We start from the raw sequence: 19,218 nt of genomic DNA on the forward strand, positions 1-19,218 counted from the left end.
TCATGAAACATGGGACCAACATTTTACATGTTGAGCAATATATTTTTGTTCAGTGTATCTCCAAGATATTACAAATGATCTGTGAACAACATTGGGCACCTGCTCTGAGCTGGAAAAGATTTTTGAACAATGCCCCTGTCCATCAATTGTGTATGGAGTAGTTTTACAGGATGTATTTTATTCAGCAGTTCGGTCACATATAATAGAAGTAAATGCTTGTGGCTCATGTCTAATAGCCACACCAGGAAAAAAAGAAAAAGGAAACACTATCTCCTTCAGACATTTTTTACATGGACAAATTGCAACTGTCTAAATTTTTTACAAAATATGTGCGTATAGCGGACTGCTGACTAGGCAAATAATGTATTATCATTGAAATTAATTACCTTCTCCAATTCTTCTTTTTCTTCTTTTTTACATTATGATCAATCCATTATATTCCATAGTTGGAAAGGAATTGGTGAGAAGTGATTCAGCCATTGTATAGATATTACCATAGTTGGATATTATTGCAGAGTGGAACTCTGATAATTCTGACTCACCCTTTTCCCCCAGTGGTTTGTATTTAATTGACCGGTGTGGGTTGTCTTTTCACTCTTTCTCTCTCTGCCTCTCATCTTGAAAATCTCATCTCCACTGTGGCAGGAGGAGCAGCCCACCAACTTCAAAACATTTTTAAGATGTATGCTAACATTTTTGTGTTAGGCTGATATTTTAATTTTTACATTTCTGTTCAGCAAACATCTCTACCATCCTCTATTATTCTATAACTTTTTGTTGTAGCATGTTTGGGCCAATAAATAGTGTGCCTATTATGATGAATAGCTGGCAAACTATTTCCATTAAAGCATATGCAAAAGTAAACTAAATGCAGGACATATTAAGGACTTTCAACTTTGTCTCTACTTTCTCATGTGCTCAGCTTTACAGCTATTCCTACACCATCCATTGGGTTATTTAATTCCAATGATGGACTACTTTTCATAACATCATCACCATTTGCAGTAAATTCATTTAGCACAAGAAACAACTTCAAAGACTCAAGGTTTTAAGCTTCACTACAGATGAGAATATCCATCATACGCATGTTTAATTAAAAGATCTGCACACACGGGGTGCTATCCAAAAGTATACCTCACATATTGGGTCTTACTGTGCAGGATGCCATGTCTCTCTCTTTTGCTAAATTCTATTTCGTCTTTCCTCCATAACAAATTTGTCAGCGGCTCATAGCGTCATGTTCAATATCATCAGCTGCTCTATAGATTCCAGGCTGTCAGTTTCCTCTGATAAATAATTACCCCTTGTCCGATAACTGGAAGTGATGGTGTTGGCTGAAGGAGAAGAGGAGGTCATGCCAGAGAACAGGGCCCGCGTCCACAAAGCGTCTCAAAGTGGAATATTGGTCGTATGTGCTGAGAATAGAGACATTTTACTCCTACTCTTATGGGTAAAAATAAAAGCATGAATTGGGCTGTGGTGATCATGACATTTTGTCAGCCAGTAACTGCCATGCAAATAACTGCTGGTCTCACGGTAATTGACCGTTAATGAACATGTTAGCATCTCCGGGCTTCCACACACAGCCTACAAGCCACTGAAGCGGACCTTTTGGAACATCTACATTTTAAAAGTCTAATAAATCCATTTAATATAGCCTACACCATCGCAATAAATCAATATATTTATTTTAGGCAAGTCTAAAGAAACTATTTTGGATCCACAGAATAACAGAATGATATATTCTGAGTTGTCTATAGAGCAGCTATCTATGCCATATGGCTGTGGGCTACACTAGTTATTTATATTAGTATACAATTGAACAGCTGAATAAAATAGAAAGGATAATTTTCTAAAAACGATTTCTGAGGGAGTGAGCGGTTAAGAAAGGGATATTTTGAAACAGGGCCTCCTATACACTACCTTTCAAAAGTTTGAGATTACAAGGTTATAAATAATGATTTATAATTGAAATAATAATTGTGTCCTTCAAACTTTGCTTACGTCAAAGAATCCTGCATTTTCGGCAATTACAGCTTTGCAGACCTTTGGCATTCTAGTTGTCAATTTGTTGAGGTAATTTAAAGAGATTTCACCCCATGCTTCCTGAAGCACCTCCCACAAGTTGGATTGGCTTGATGGGCTCTTCTTATGTACCATACAGTCAAGCTGCTCCAACAACAGCTCAATAGGGTAGCATATTTGGAATTTGACTGCGGTCCTGATTTGTGACTGCTGCTGTGGCAGTAATATAGTCACCGTAACAGCCCTATGCATGAAGCCTCTTTAGTCAGAAGAGTTCTACCTAGTTGATAGATATTAAGGAGACCTCCATAAGCTGTCCTAATTTACCAGCAGGTGTCTTCATAATAGAAAAGGGCAGCCTGTCAGTGGTTCCTGCGCCATAGACAGGCAATTGTTATAGAGTTAAAATAATATTTAAATATTTCTATATGATCAACACATAAATAATCGAGAACAGTGATTGGCAAATTTGATGGGGGTGGGGGCCACAATAAATCTGATCTCCTGATGGGTCTGCATACCCACATCCATACCCACATCCATACCCACATCCATACCCATACCTACACCCATACCTACACCCATACCCATACCCACATCCATACCCACATCCATACCCATACCTACACCCATACCTACACCCATACCCACATCCATACCCACATCCATACCCACATCCACACCCACACCCACACCCACATCCATACCCACATCCATACCCACATCCATACCCACATCCATACCCACATCCATACCCACATCCACACCCACACCCACATCCATACCCACATCCATACCCACATCCATACCCACATCCATACCCACATCCACCCCCACATCCACACCCACATCCATACCCACATCCATACCCACATCCACACCCACACCCACACCCACATCCATACCCACATCCATACCCACATCCATACCCACATCCACACCCACACCCACACCCACATCCACACCCACATCCATACCCACATCCATACCCACATCCATACCCACATCCATACCCACATCCATACCTACACCCATACCCACATCCATACCCACATCCATACCCACATCCATACCCACATCCATACCCACATCCATACCCACATCCATACCTACACCCATACCCACATCCATACCCACATCCATACCCACATCCATACCCATACCCACATCCATACCCACATCCATACCCACATCCATACCCACATCCATACCCACATCCATACCCACATCCATACCCACATCCATACCCACATCCATACCTACACCCATACCCACATCCATACCCACATCCATACCCACATCCATACCCATACCCACATCCATACCCACATCCATACCCACATCCATACCCACATCCATACCCACATCCATACCCACATCCATACCCACATCCATACCTACACCCATACCCACATCCATACCCACATCCATACCCACATCCATACCCATACCCACATCCATACCCACATCCATACCCACATCCATACCCACATCCATACCCACATCCATACCTACATCCATACCCACATCCATACCCACATCCATACCCATACCCACATCCATACCCACATCCATACCCACATCCATACCCACATCCATACCCACATCCATACCCACACATGCAGTCAGAACCGGCCTTTTGGGGGCCCTAATAAAATTTAGTTTAGATTATTTCAGTAACCTACATCATGTTATTCCTTTTGGAGCGCAACATCACGTTGTTAAAAAATATGCCAAAATTTGGCATGCCTATACGTTGGGCAATTGACAGCATCAAGGGCCTATGTGTTCAGTGATTAATTACATTTCAAACGTCTAATGAAACGTTATTGGCAAGTAACTTCATGCCTACTGTGTCAAAAGCTATTTAGAGTTGTTGAACAGAAGTGAAGACAGTAATATTATTTTAAAATCGCTTTCAACAACCATTATACTGTATTATTCAGTGCATTACCTACCGGTAATCCTATCACATTATTCAAAAGATCAGAATTTCTTAAGAAAATGTCCGGCAAGAATTACATCACATTCACCATAGTTGTCTGAAGCAGCTGGAGATGCCTCAACGCGATTGGTTATTCCCCATAATTTACAACCATGTCAGAGCGTTATCACCATCTTTCGTTTGCGGTACCTCAAACTGTTGTGATTACCAGCTGAGAAACTTTTATGAGTTGATTTTTACTCCTGGCTCAGAGTTTGTCTGAGCAGTGTCCTAACATCAACCTAAAACCTACTCTGTACTGGGAGTTTTTGTCTTAAGGTTTTAACAGGATTCCTAGGATCTTTTCTGAGATGCTTTGTAGATAGGGGCCCAGGGGTTGATGGCACGAGGCAGGTTGGGCTATAGTAAACTTTCAGTAGCCTCCCACCACTATGGCAGACTAAATAGATGCACCCCTCCATTCCCTCTAATAAACACTCAGACACACCAGTGTCGTGTCTTGGAGCAGAGTTGGACGGATGGGAGGGGGTGTTCGGAATTATTTCATATCAGTAAACTTTGCATAATCCAAAAACCCCAGAAATGTTTTACCTTGATAGTTTCACTCTTAGCATTTAGTGTTTTTATGTTTGGTGTAGTCATATGTTTGTAATTCCATGGCTGGGTTGTGTAGTTGGCATTGTTCAGACCTTCTGGCTCTCAAGTTGTTTTTCTCGCCCAAGAACCACCAGGGTTTTGCTTCGAGCTGTTAACAATGTTTTATTTTGATAAATGGTGCAATGAAAATCAATTTGATTTGAGTTTTACCAAAGTGAGCGCATATATTTTTCATGTCATTCATTAATCTGGCTTTTTCGTCACTTTGTTGTTTTACTGGGCTTTAATTGAGTCTGCTAGAGTTGGTCACATATGTTGTAATCATGCATCCTTCAACATCAGAACTAAATTCTATTATTCTGTGATGTACAATAACACTTAGTAAACACTTGTAATTCAAACATTGGGAATTTATGATAAAGATGACTTTATTTAGGTTTTTCTTCTCTGTTTAAAATACCATTCGCCATCACCAGACATTTTTTGCAGGATCCCATTGCGATAATGTTTCAGTGCTGTGACCCTGATGTTCAAAAACTCAAACGCTGTTATTGTCTCACGCTTTTCATCAAGTTTCTGAGATGTTTTCCACGAGTTTCTGACTTCCCTTGCAACAGTTGCAGTCCATGATCTCACGGTTCTCAATTTTCAAATCAAACTGTTTTAAGTACAGTTGCCAACAGGAACATTCTGTCATAAATAAACTGTATTTGTACACTGGAACAGACCAAGGAAATAAATATAAACAATAATGTTATCTAAACGGTTGTTCAAGAATGCACAAGGTCTTAGTGTTTACACCTGAATAAAAGGATCAGGTGGGGAGTAATGTACTCAAGAGCCTGGGACATTATACAGCACATATAGCTAGTATGCTTCCATAAAGCCAATTGTAGACTATTTCCATATCCCTTGACTTCAGCATTTTTGTTTTATGATAGGGTTGTGGGCATTGATCGAGTTAAATTATGGGCGGAATTCCCAACGCTATTTTACGGACAGCTTGTTTTATATCCTAAAGGAATATCAATCAAGTGGGATTTAACTAGGAAGGGGACAATGCAGAGGTGATGCTGAAGCTGTCCATCAGGACAGTTTCACTGCTATCTGAAGGATGCTCAAGTCACATAAGCCAAATGGCCACACATGTATAGTCGTCCATCTTATACAGAACTTGTCAAGCTTATGTAGCCCACTTCCACCATGAGAACTCATTCAACATGTTTCTTTTAACTGCTGGTTGGTTGGCATGGTTATATAGCACCAGCTGTGTCCAACACTGGATGAATATTGAGGTATTATGCCTAAACGTTTTGCACGCACTGTGAAGACACCCCATTGGGCCATCCTATTAGAGAAGTAATTAGTGCAATATAACGTAGCTGATCACAAGTCACCAAACCTACACCCCTTTTACGTAACATACTTTCCACTTCCAAAATTTGTTCCTCAGCAGTTTTTTTCTCTCTCCTTACTCAATGAATTGCCTTCAAGATCTTGGCAAAAGACGTTAAGTGTCATAGCCACTAAATGATTTGATCTATCCAAGTCATTAAGTTGAGGTTGGAACAGAAATGTGCAGACTTTCTGCAGACTAAGATGTATTTTAGTGCCCAGCACGCTAAAATGGCCCACTCCTCTCAGACAGACAGATTCAGGGGAACAGCCCTGCAGTGTGAGCTCACACACCATTATCTTTGTTCTCTCGCTCTTGCGCTCTCTTTCTTGGTCTCCCTCACTCTTTTTGTCATAAAGAGCGTGAGCTAGTGTTGGGCAGTATCCAGATTTTCAAAAGTTTCTCTACCATATTTGGGGTATATGGTATTACCAAATATGCACAGAAGTGTCGCTATTTAAAAATATATACTTTTTGTTGTTGTTGCGCAAAACAATTTAGGTACCAGGGATCTTGATCCAGGAGGGGATTGAATTTCTCTGCTGTAACCAATAAGCTTAATCTTGACATCTAGCCACTTAGGTAGCAAGTTATGAAACCAAATCATAGCTGATGGTTCCTTGCTGTCCCCAGTCCACCTGGTTGTGCTGCTGCTCCAGTTTCAACTGTTCTGCCTGCAGCTATGAAACACTGACCTGTTCACCGGATGTGCTACCTGTCCCAGACCTGCTGTTTTCGACTCTTTCTACTGCCCGCACCAGCTGTCTCTAACTCTGAATGATCGGCTATGAAAATCCAAATGACATTTACTCCTGAGGTGCCGACCTGTTGCACCTTCTACAACCACTGTGATTATTATTATTATTTGATCATCTATGGTCATCTATGAACTTTTGAACATCTTGGCCATGTTCTGTTATCTCAACCCAGCATAGCCAGAAGACGACTGGTTACCCCTCAGAGCCTGGCTCCTCTCTAGCTTTCTTCCTATGTTCCTGTCTTTCTAGGGAGTTTTTCCAAGCCACCGTGCTTCTACATCTGCATTGCTTGCTGTTTGGGGTTTTAGGCTGGGTTTCTGTACAGCACTTTGTGACATCAGCTGATGTAAAAAGGGCTTTATAAATACATGTGTTTGATTGGAGCCCTGAGCTGGATATAATTTATTTGACACATCTTAGATTTCTTATAATTATACTTAACTTATAGTTATAAGCAGTGGCGTAGCACGCAGCCCCACTGTCCTTGCAAGGTGGGAGTGCCCCATATATACATGAACTCAGCAAAAAAAGAAACGTCCCTTTTTCACGGGGCCGGTCTTTAAAGATAATTCATAAAAATCCAAATAACTTCACAGATCGTCATTGTAAAGGCTTTAAACACTGTCTCCCATGGTTGTTCAATGAACCATAAACAATTTATAAACATGCACATGTGGAACGGTCGTTAAGACACTAACAGCTTACAGACGGTAGGCAATTAAGGTCACAGTTATGAAAACTTAGGACACTAGAGGCCTTTCTTCTGACTCCGAAAAACACAAAAAGAAAGATACCCAGGGTCCCTGCTCATCTGCGTGAACATGCCTTAGGCATGCTGCAAGGAGGCATGAAGACTGCAGATGTGGCCAGGGCAATAAATTGCAATGTCCGTATTGTGAGACGCCCAAGACAGAGCTACAGGGAGACAGGATGGACAGCTGATCATCCTCGCAGTGGCAGACCACATGTAACAACACCTGCACAGGAGTGGTAAATCCAAACATCACACCTGCGGGACAGGTACAGGATGGCAACAACAACTGTCGAGTTACACCAGGAACGCACAATCCCTCCATCAGTGCTCAGACTGTCCGCATTAGGCTGAGAGAGGCTGGACTGAGGGCTTGTAGGCCTGTTATAAGGCAGGTCCTCACCAGACATCACCGGCAACAGCATTGCCTATGGGCACAAACCCACCGTCACTGGACCAGACAGGACTGTAAAAAAAAGTGCTCTACACTGACGAGTCATGGTTTTGTCTCACCAGGGGTGATTGTCGGATTCACGTTTATTGTCGAAGGAATGAGCATTACACAAGACCTGTACTCTGGAGTGGGATCAATTTGGAGGTGGAGGATCCGTCATGGTCTGGGGCAGTGTGTCACAGCATCATCGGTCTGAGCTTAGTTGTCATTGCAGGCAATCTCAACGCTGTGCGTTACAGGGAAGACATCCTCCTCCCTCATGTGGTACCTTTCCTGCAGGCTCATCCTGACATGACCCTCCAGCATGCCAATGGCACCAGCCATACTGCTCATTGTGTGCATGATTTCCTGCAAGACAGGAATGTCAGTGTTCTGCCATGGCCAGCAAAGAGCCTGGATCTCAATCCGATTAAGCACGTCTGGGACCTGTTGGATCGGAGAGTGAGGGCACATTTCCCCCCCAGAAATGTGACGGGAACTTGCAGGTGCCTTGGTGGAAGATTGGGGTAACATCTCACAGCAAGAACTGTCAAATCTGGTGCAGTCCACGAGGAGGAGATGCACTGCATTACTTAGTATCTGGCGTGGCCACCAGCTGCATTGACTTTTACTTTTGATTTTTGACCTCTCCCCCCTTTGTTCAGGGGCACATTATTCCATTTCTGTTAGTCACATGTCTGTGGAACTTGTTCATTTTGTGTCTCAGTTGTTGAATCTTATGTTCTTAACATATTTACACATGTTAAGTGTAAATATGTTAAGAGTTTACATACGCATTTAAAATTTTTTTTTCCGGTATTGGAAGTTATACCGTCGAAATACACCGGTAAAAGGTGTATCGCCGAAGCCTAATGTGAGCCCTTAAAATTTTAGCAGTGTATGATGTTAGCAGCCCTCAAAATGTATTTCCTAAAGCTGAAATTAACCAATGTCCACAACTCAGCTCAATTTACCTATGCATCCCTCTCCCTCTTTATCTCCTTTCTTCTCTCAACCTCTCTATAGCTATGGGAGCTATCCTCAGGTGAGATGCTCCTGTCTGTTCTCTTTGACGTGGGCATCATGTCAGTGAACCTTGACCCCTGCGAGTACTGCCTCTTCTGTGGCGGCAGCGACGGCGGTATATTCCAAGTGTCCCTCTGCAGCCAGGTAAGCTATTTTTTTTTTGTCTTCACCACCTTAGCCTTTCACAGTTTACCCCTGAGCTTTCCTAGGGTTAACGTCTCAACGGGTTTAATTCACAAACTGTGGGTCTACCTTAATCGAGCATCCATCAAGCGCAACCTTGCCCACTCGAACATGGGATTTTTGTTTCATAACATCAAGGTTTCATCAGTGGCCTTCCTGTACATTATAAACAGGTTGCCCTACCATAAATAACCAACCCGTTGTGGATAGTGCCCACGGAGAGAAGTGTCTGGACAGGGGCGAGCTCAGACGGGTGACAGCAAATTGGAAAACAGATATACAGCGGGTACATTAGGCCACAGTCTGGCGATGCACCAAGAGAAAGTGTCGTAACTAAGATACTTTGAACTGGCGTATCCATCTCTAAAATGGATTTTGCACGTCATAACTTTATCTCCTGGTGTATTCAGTACCTATTGTGCGCTGATATTTTTTATTTCAGTCTGACATCACAACTTGGTCTAGGCGATATGGCCAAAATATATTATATCACGGTATTTAAAATAAAAAAAATGGATGGTTTGATGGTATTTTATATTTTTTAATAATAAAAGTTTACTTTATGAGTAGTGCGTGACCCTATGGTGGCAACACATACAGTGCATTCGGGAAAGTATTCAGAGCCCTTGACTTTTTGTCTTTTTGAGTTTTGACTTATTCTAAAATGGATTAAATAGGTTTTTCCCCTCATTAATCTACACACAATACCCCATAATGACAAAGCAACAAAAAAAATGAAATGTAAATTTATTTAAAAAAAAATTAACTATCACATCTACTCAAGTATTCAGACCCTTTACTCAGTACTTTGTTGAAGCACCTTTTGCGGTGATTACAGCCTCCAGTCTTCTTGGGTATGATGCTGCCTGTGTTTGGGTAGTTTCTCCCATTCTTCTCTCCAGATCCTCTCAAACTCTGTCAGGTTGGATGGGGAGTGTCACTGCACAGCTATTTTCAGGTCTCCCCAGAGATGAAAGACCCGTGTTCAAGTCCGGGCTATGGTTGGCCCACTCAAGGACATAGATACTTGTTCCTGAAGCCACTCCTGTGTTGTCTTGGATGTGTGCTTAGGGTTGTTGTCCTGTTGGAAAGGTGAACCTTCACCCCAGTCTGAGGTCCTGAGCATTCTGGAGCAGGTTTTCATCAAGGATCTTTCTGTACTTTGCTCTGTTCATCTTTGCCTCGATCCTGACTAGTCTGCCAGTCCCTGCCTCTGAAAAACATCCCCACAGCATGATGCTTTCACCATCATGGTGCCATGCTTCCTCAAGATGTGAATGCCAAAGTGTTCAGTCTTGGTTTCATCAGACCAGATAATCTTGTTTCTGATGGTCTGAGAATCCTTTAGGTGCCTTTTGTCAAACTCCAAGCGGGCTGTCATGTGCCTTTTTACTGAGGAGTGGCTTCTGTCTGGCCATTCTACCATAAAGGCCTGATTTGGAGGAGTGCTACAGAGATGGTTGTCCTTCTGGAAGGTTCTCCCATCTCCACATAGGAACTCTGGAGCTTTGTCAGTGTGACAATTGGGTTTATTGCTCAGTTTGGCCGGGCAGCCAGCTCTAAGAAGAGTATTGGTGGTTCAAAACTTCTTCCATTGAAGAGTGATGGAGGCCACTGTGTTCTTGGGGACCTTCAATGCTGCAGACATTTTTTGGTACCCTTCCCCAGATCTGTGCCACGACACAATCCTGTCTCTGAGCTCTATGGACAATTCAACCTCATGGCTTGTTTTTAGCTCGGACATTCACTGTCAACTGTGGGACCTTATAAAGAAAGGTGTGTGCCTTTCCAAATCATATCCAACCAATGAATTTACCACAGGATCAGGATCATCAATGGGAACAGGATGCACCTGAGTGCAATTTCAAGTCTCATAGCAAAGGGTCTGAATACTTATGTAAATAAGGTATTTCTGTTTTTGTTTTTTTATTAATTTGTACATTTTAAATGATTGCAAGGGGTATTCATCCATGGATTTTTTTTATACTGTTCAAAACAACAAAAATAATTTTCTGCATTTTCATAAATGTATGCAATTCCTGCGATAATTTGAGATAATTTCCACACTGCCACGTAGGGCTGCACAAAATGGGCAAACAATCTAGGCCTTATTTTTAACCAAGTATTACAATTGCGATTTGACTTGAGATTTTGAGAAAAACACTTGAGTGAACTGTTGGAATCATGGAAATAGAATTATTATTCTAATTATATAGTTAGAATATAATAGTGGGCACTTTGAATACAGTGTTTGACATGAAAACAAATGAAAATGCCAGGGAGGAGTTATTGTGACCATCTAGGATCCATAGTGTTTATGTGTTTCCCAAGGGACCCTATAATCTTTGGCTACATTGAATGCATTCTCTTAGCAACTTCATGTAGCTAACATATTCTTGCTTTGCCTATTCCTTTTTTTATTTAGAAGATACTGTTGCATAAAACACATGCAGATTTAGGTCTACACCATCACTGGTATTATCAGGCTGTATAGCTAATTGAGTTTGCTCTGACTCAGCACATTTATTATCTGGCTAGCGATTAGCATTAGCAGCTAACAAGATTTCAAATCAAAGCAAATCAAATCAAATTTTATTTGTCACATACACATGGTTAGCAGATGTTAATGCGAGTGTAGCGAAATGCTTGTGCTTCTAGTTCCGACAATGCAGTAATAACCAACAAGTAATCTAGCTAACAATTCCAAAACTACTACCTTATAGACACAAGTGTAAGGGGATAAAGAATATGTACATAAAGATATATGAATGAGTGATGGTACAGAGCGGCATAGGCAAGATACAGTAGATGGTATTGAGTACAGTATATACATATGAGAGGAGTATGTAAACAAAGTGTTATAGTTAAAGTGGCTAGTGATACATGTATTACATAAAGATGCAGTAGATGATATAGAGTACAGTATATACGTATACATATGAGATGAATAATGTAGGGTATGTAAACATTATATTAGGTAGCATTGTTTAAAGTGGCTAGTGATATAGTTTACATCATTTCCCATCAATTCCCATTATTAAAGTGGCTGGAGTTGAGTCAGTGTGTTGGCAGCAGCCACTCAATGTTAGTGGTGGCTGTTTAACAGTGATGGCCTTGAGATAGAAGCAGTTTTTCAGATTTAGGCCCAACTTGCTAATAAAGGACAAACTAGCTGTTTGCATATGTAAGAAATACAAACCAATAGTGTAGTTATAGAACGCTAGTGGATTTATATTAAGAAGCAAAGTGAAAACCGCATCGTTGTCATCAACATTGTTGCAGACTGAACACAAGTGTCTCATGGTCGAAGGAACAACAAATGCGCTCCTTGAGTGACGGGGCGAGGCTAAATCGGCATGCAGAAAGAGAGAGCAGAGAGGGAAACTCAAGAAGGGAAGTAAACTATAAAAATGGACGTTACAAACTGCGTATCACATTTAACAAACCAAACATTCAAATACCATTTATAGAAGGTGAAGTAAAAACCCAAACCGGTCCATGCATCAGTTCCGGCCTATCGTAAAATCAAATCAAATCAAATGTATTTGTATAGCCCTTCGTACATCAGCTGATATCTCAAAGTGCTGTACAGAAACCCAGCCTAAAACCCCAAACAGCAAGCAATGCAGGTGTAGAAGCACGGTGGCTAGGAAAAACTCCATAGAAAGGCCAAAACCTAGCAAGAAACTTAAGAGGAACCAGGTGGGGTGGGGTGGCCAGTCCTCTGGGGTGGCATGTGGGGTGGCCAGTCCTCTTCTGGCTGTGCCGGGTGGAGATTATAACAGAACATGGCCAAGATGTTCAAATGTTCATAAATGACCAGCATGGTCCAATAATAATAAGGCAGAACAGTTGAAACTGGAGCAGCAGCACGACCAGGTTGACTGGGGACAGCAAGGAGTCATCATGTCAGGTAGTCCTGAGGCATGGTCCTAGGGCTCAGGTCCTCTGAGAGAGAGAAAGAAAGAGAGAAAGAGAGAATTAGAGAGAGCACACTTAAATTCACACAGGACACCGAATAGGACAGGAGAAGTACTCCAGATATAACAAACTGACCTTAGCCCCCCGACACATAAACAACTGCAGCATAAATACTGAAGGCTGAGACAGGAGGGGTCAGGAGACACTGTGGCCCCATCCGAGGACACCCCCGGACAGGGCCAAACAGGAAGGATATAACCCCACCCACTTTGCCAAAGCACATCCCCCACACCACAAGAGGGATATCTTCAACCACCAACTTACCATCCTGAGACAAAAATACGGTATACAGCCCAGCCCAGGTCACAGCTAGCATCTTTGAAGACTGCAGATGAATAGAGTCAAATAAGCACATTTATTTCCAGCACATGAAAATAACTTTCCATATACTGTCATCAAACCCGTTACCTGATTTATTAATTATTTTAATGAAAACTTGATTTAATTTCCACAGGTGAAGGCACACAGCAGGACACTTTTTCCATGTACACACAAACAAAATAAATAAATTCAGAACATCACAAATAAAATAATCACCCTCCACGTGTCATTTGCCTTATAATACAACTTTGACTCAATTCCCTATGAGTTCGTCCTGTACATTTCTAGTGACACATGAAAATACAGTAAACTTAAGAGGTGTCCCTCTGATCAGCTGACAGCGCCTTGATGTGTCTCCTCAGTGCTGGCATGGAACAGAGCTGCTAAAGTTTGTTAGTGAAGAGGGGAATGGGAGTGATGTTTGGACCGGTCCACATCTCTCTGGTGCACAAGGCAGGTTATGCTTGCACAAAGCTGGTGGGAGATCAGTAGGGCAGTTCCAGAACACTACTCTGCAGCATCCCTATAGTATCTTTGCTTGGGCTCACCCTGTGTTTTCCAATTTACAGTAATCCACTGAGAAAGACTTCTTCAGTTGAAAGGGAAAATATAAATAAAATGTTAATCTACCTCTATTTGTAATTCTGCACATGTAGTGGGGGAATTCTCTAAAAGCACTCAACTGTTGATTTTCCATTAACTTTCTAAGCATTGCACCATCCTTGTATGGGTGAATCTCCACTGTTGGCCTGAAAGGTGGAGAGGTTGTAGAACATGGGAAAGGGGGGATCACTGGCATGACCAGTGTGTTTGGGTTGTAAATAATCTGGGGTCTTTCACAGGGACTGTTGTCTGATCCCATGCCTCTTGAGGGACTTCTTTTATCCTTGTGTGGCTCCTGGTTGCTGTACATTCCCATAAGAGTAGTCAAGTGTAGTGGAGGCTCCTCAGAGGGGAAGGGGAGGACCATCCTCTTCAGGGAATTTAAGAAAAATGTAAATAGTGAAACATTAAAAGTTATCCTTTTTAGATACAACTATACAAAATATAGTCACGTCATTAAATAACTGATAAAAACACACTGTTTTGCAATGGTCTACAGTAGCCTCAACAGCACTCTCTAGGGTAGCACCATGGTGTCGCCTGAGGACAGCTATTTTCCATCCTCCTCTGGGTTCATTGACTCCAATACAAAACCTAGGAGGCTCATGCTTATCATCCCCTTCCTTAGACTCACAAGGTAATTATGGCAGGTTGGAGGACGTCCTCCAGAAGTCATCAGAGCTCTTGCAGTATGAACTAACATCTTGTCTACCTAATCAAAGGATCAGAGAATGAATCTAGTATTGAACGTTTAAGCTGCAGTGCATAAAGTGTGGTGCATAGTTGACTCAGAGAGAAAGACAATATTTGAACAGTTTTGAACAAATTATTTTTTTCAAAAATTGACGGTTTATTAATGCGTAAGTTCTAGTTTGTTGACTATAACGTTAATATGGTGGCAACGATGTAGGCTGTGTAACGGTTAGTGGTTATGGTATGAAGGTTTGGCTTGAGGAGGTTTTTGTACCTTGTCACAGACCGCTGTTGTGTTGTGCACTGAAGTCCACAAGCGAAGGGAAAAGGTGAGCGGAGGAGAGCACATAATGCGAGAAGGAATTATACAACGAGCAAAGTGATGATGCTGCATGTGGCTACTATGAAAGTAAACTGTGTGTGTGTGGGTGATTCTTTCTGACAATTCTGTTGCAAAACATTTCTTAAACAAAAGCAGACTAAATGAAACCGGGAAGGACCTACCTGAATTTGTCCAATAGAAACTCTATTTGTTTTGTGTGATTACATCCCAGATCAGCTAGATGCAGGCAAAGGTGTTCACGGCGGTATTGAATGTGTTACTGTCTGTTACCTTGATTACGCCAATTTGTCTCTCGACCTGTGCACCTATGTAATAAACATTAATTTGCAGGCTAGGTTGTAGCTACCTCGTGATGGATATGGGGCAAATTCTAGTATCATGTAGTAGCCTAAACCTGTGTGTTACCTTGCGACGGGTTAATGGAATATAGAAGAAATAATGCGATGCTTGTAAAAAAAAAGAAATGGTCCCCCCTAATCTTGAACGGCACTGTCACTGGTCAAGTGGGATCCTTTCTGACAGCTTCTCTTCAAGGAGAAAGGAGACCTGTCATGGTTCAGAGTCACAGTCCCCCGGTTTAGTGCATCTAGACTTACTGCAACATGCTAACCAGGATCTTTGTTCCTCAGCTTTGACAGATCATTTAACACAAGATGGACTTTTGTATTAGGCATGAAAATGATTTATGGTTTATTTGCAGGATGGGCTTCTTTTGTGCCCCAGAAAGTCACATTTCCATGCATAACAATGTGTGTTTGTCAAGCTGCACCGAATGAATCCAAATTGTGTATGTAACCGACATAACCAACTGGATCAAAGAAGAACATCAATGGATGTTTAGTTTGAGGTTCAAGCTTTGTCCTCTCTTCTCCTTTCTACTTGTCATGAGTTTCATGTCAGGTAAAGAAACTTGCAGAAAAGACTCAATTAAACATGACAGAAATTAATGGGAACATTTTTGCAGAAGAAAGGATCCCCCTCCCCTCATTAGAATACCCCATTTCTATTTAAAACCTGATTTTCCCTTATTCTGGCTCTTGCAGTCATACGAAACTGGGTGTGAGTCACTCCCTGTGCAGGCGGGTTGCCCGTAGGCATCGCCCCCCATTACAGACACTTCCTGTCTCCTTTCTCTTCCTCTCACAGTCCTGCAGGAAGCTCAGACCGAGTGCCTCCAAATCTGTGCTTCAATGACCAAATCTCACTGCCCCATTTATTCTTCATGTATCGATAATTAAAACTCGCACATTTCAGTTTTTCAACCTCTTTCTCGTCATCTCATTTACTTTGTAATTGTGTACACCTCCCCCCCCAAATCCGCGACGCTGGAAATGTTGTGGGTGGCACTTGGATGTATGGCCAAACAAACAATATCCCAGAGGCATCAGGTTTGAGTGGAGAAAAGCACTCTTCTGTGAAAGAGTGATACAGATACACCCCCCCCCCCTCTTTCACTGACTCATGGTTATTGTTCCAGTCCTCTCACAGGTTATTAATACAACCAACAAGTTCATGTTAGTCAGTCAGGCTGACAGGGAGTATGACAATATTCACAGAAACGGTCATATAGATTTAGACTGCTCCTTTTTTTGTTTTTGTTAGAATGTTTTATCTCCGGTGCAGATTACTTCGTCTAATATTCTGCTATTGGTCAGGAGACTCTACCGCTTATGTTTGTTTTTTTGTCATAAGTATAGAAATACTGGCTTTTAATGTTGTAGTGGAATGACTTGACCTCAGGAAGAATGGCTTAAAGTCAATAAATAGTCATTGATATGACAAGATTTCTGAGATGACATATCATTTAATTTATTCATATTGAAGTATGTTTTATGTATGCTTAAAATACCTGTTTGCAAGCCGTAATTATTGAGATAGAAAATTCCCCTGGTCAAGATCCTGTTTGGATACACGAGTTGCTCGACTTATCTTATTAATGCCTACCGACCCCTTCACTTTGGTCCTGTATCTCTAATCATATCTTATTAGTGTGCGAACGTTCCTCAGATCTTTATTGCTTGCCTTTAAAGGCCCAGTGCAGCCAAAATTAAGTTTTCACTGTGTTTTGTATCATATTGTACGACAGATAATGAAAAATAACACTGAAAGTTTGAAAAAAATGTATCAGTGTTAATTCCTGATAGTTGCTGGTTGAAAATACAATGTACACAGGACCTTCTAATCAGCCTGTTTGCATGGGCAAGAGTTTCAGCTTGCCTGGTAACCAATAGACTCTCTGCCAATAACAGCTAGTTTTAAGTTCACCCCTCTCCATGCAGACCACTCCCAGACAGTCTTAGCAAAATTCTTCCTTGAGAAACTAAAAAGCAATTTTTGTCCATTTTAATGGAAACTATCACAGTAGGGTACTTAACTGTTACCGGAAAATGATTTGATATTGATATAAAAACGTCTGCATTGGGCCTTTAAAGATTTTGAAAGCCAAGCCGCTAACCCATTGACTCGCACGCCTTGGACTTCCAACCAGTCTTTAGAAGCTTAATTATTTAGGAATGCTGCATCTTAAAGATCAATTGGATAATGAAGTAAATTGGAGAGAGAAGAAAGCTTTTATAGCCCTGCTCTGCATTAAATCACATTATCTCTGCATTGTTGTTTTCTATGGTTCAAGTTAAGTCTATAGATGCTGGTGAGTGAAATCACAGCTTTTTACTGCTCCACCATTTCCTCTGGCTTCCCCCTGGCTCTTAAATTATAATGATCTACTTCATTATGCCGCATTCTTTGTCATTCATTCTAAAGAAATTGCAGATCATCTGTATCTCCTTCTTTCCATGTTTTGATTGAGAATGGATATTGTGGTGTTTGCATTTTTCCAGTTTAATCCTCTAAATGTATGATTTGATAAAGACATCTCTTCCCTCTTTCTGGTTAACATTGCTTGACACTCTTCATGACTGCTTGTCTTGATAGTTAGTGTTATTACTTTGGGCCAACTGGATTCCATCACAAATGTTTGATATTTTTCATTTTTTATGTATTAATTTTTACATAATTTGTCTGAATCCAATAGGGTTGTTGCATATCTGAACATATTGTGGTTTATTTTTTAACAAAGAGTGGGATCACTTTGTATTAAAACTACCTGTATACTGTATTTGGACACTGCACCAATCCCATAAATTAACCATCATTCCCTTAACAACCACATCTCCTGATACAGCTTAAAACATTTTCTGAATATAATTTTGAAACTGCCACCTCTACAGTCAGCATCCAAAAGGCATTAACTCTTCACCAGCATGTCTTTTCCTGCTCCCCTAATTGTGCTGTTTACCCGATTTGGAGAGGGTTATTCATTTCCTAGAGAGCTTAACTGTGAATGTGCCTTTGGATCATTGTTTAATAAAGGGGATTTCATACCCTAGCTGGGCAGAAGTTCTTATTCATTCTGAGTGAGAGCTGCGATCGTTGTGAGGTTTAGTTCCCCCCTTGTTGTCAAAATTGTTCAGCAGGAGATGAGACAGTGAGCCCAGAATTGTCACATTTGGATAAATAGGCATAGTGACAGACAGACAGACAGGCTGAGAATTCTCTTCCCCACTGTGAGCCAGCAGCAACCAGCTGTTTCCTTTTCCTGCAGTGTGAAGGTTTTGAAATGTAATCCTGCCAAGACTTTTTTTGCCATAGGAAACACATTTTCTTGCTAAATGGTTCCGGACATCCCTCACGGATTTAAGCACTTGATTTTAACAGGCTAATGTCACAATTTGTATTTATTTCATCCTTCATCAGTGGTGGATTAGACTAATTACTGTATTTTTCATTCCACTTCCAACATTTTAGTTAATGGAGTGGTGTGAAATGATACACGATGCTTCCCTCCCACTCAAACCTTCCCTTAATGATTTGAATTTTAGTCTTCTGGCCAGAGCATCAAGCCCAGGCCAGGCTTCTACACAAACAGCACAAATATTAACTTTTAACCAAATCCCTTTCAAGTCCACTTGTCATGTTGAATTGAGTGCCCTCAACATAGGCAGTATAGAAGTGATGTAATGATTAGAGTTGGTCATAGTCAAGTCCAGCGGTGTCCAGTCCTCCCTTTCTTGCTGCATGTCTGACACAACCGCATCCCTAATTAAAGCAATTAAGTCAATCGATCAAACCATTAAGAGGCTGGACAGGGCCACAAATTCCCT

General features: G+C 41.3%; 1 pseudogene; it reads left to right on the forward strand.

The window, feature by feature from the left end:
• The window catches only part of LOC135524669 (WD repeat-containing protein 18-like), a 74,738-nt pseudogene that overhangs the window by 19,525 nt on the left and 35,995 nt on the right, over positions 1-19,218 (forward strand).

The sequence above is a fragment of the Oncorhynchus masou genome, chromosome 31, assembly GCF_036934945.1.
Source record: "Oncorhynchus masou masou isolate Uvic2021 chromosome 31, UVic_Omas_1.1, whole genome shotgun sequence".
NCBI lineage: Eukaryota > Metazoa > Chordata > Actinopteri > Salmoniformes > Salmonidae > Oncorhynchus > Oncorhynchus masou.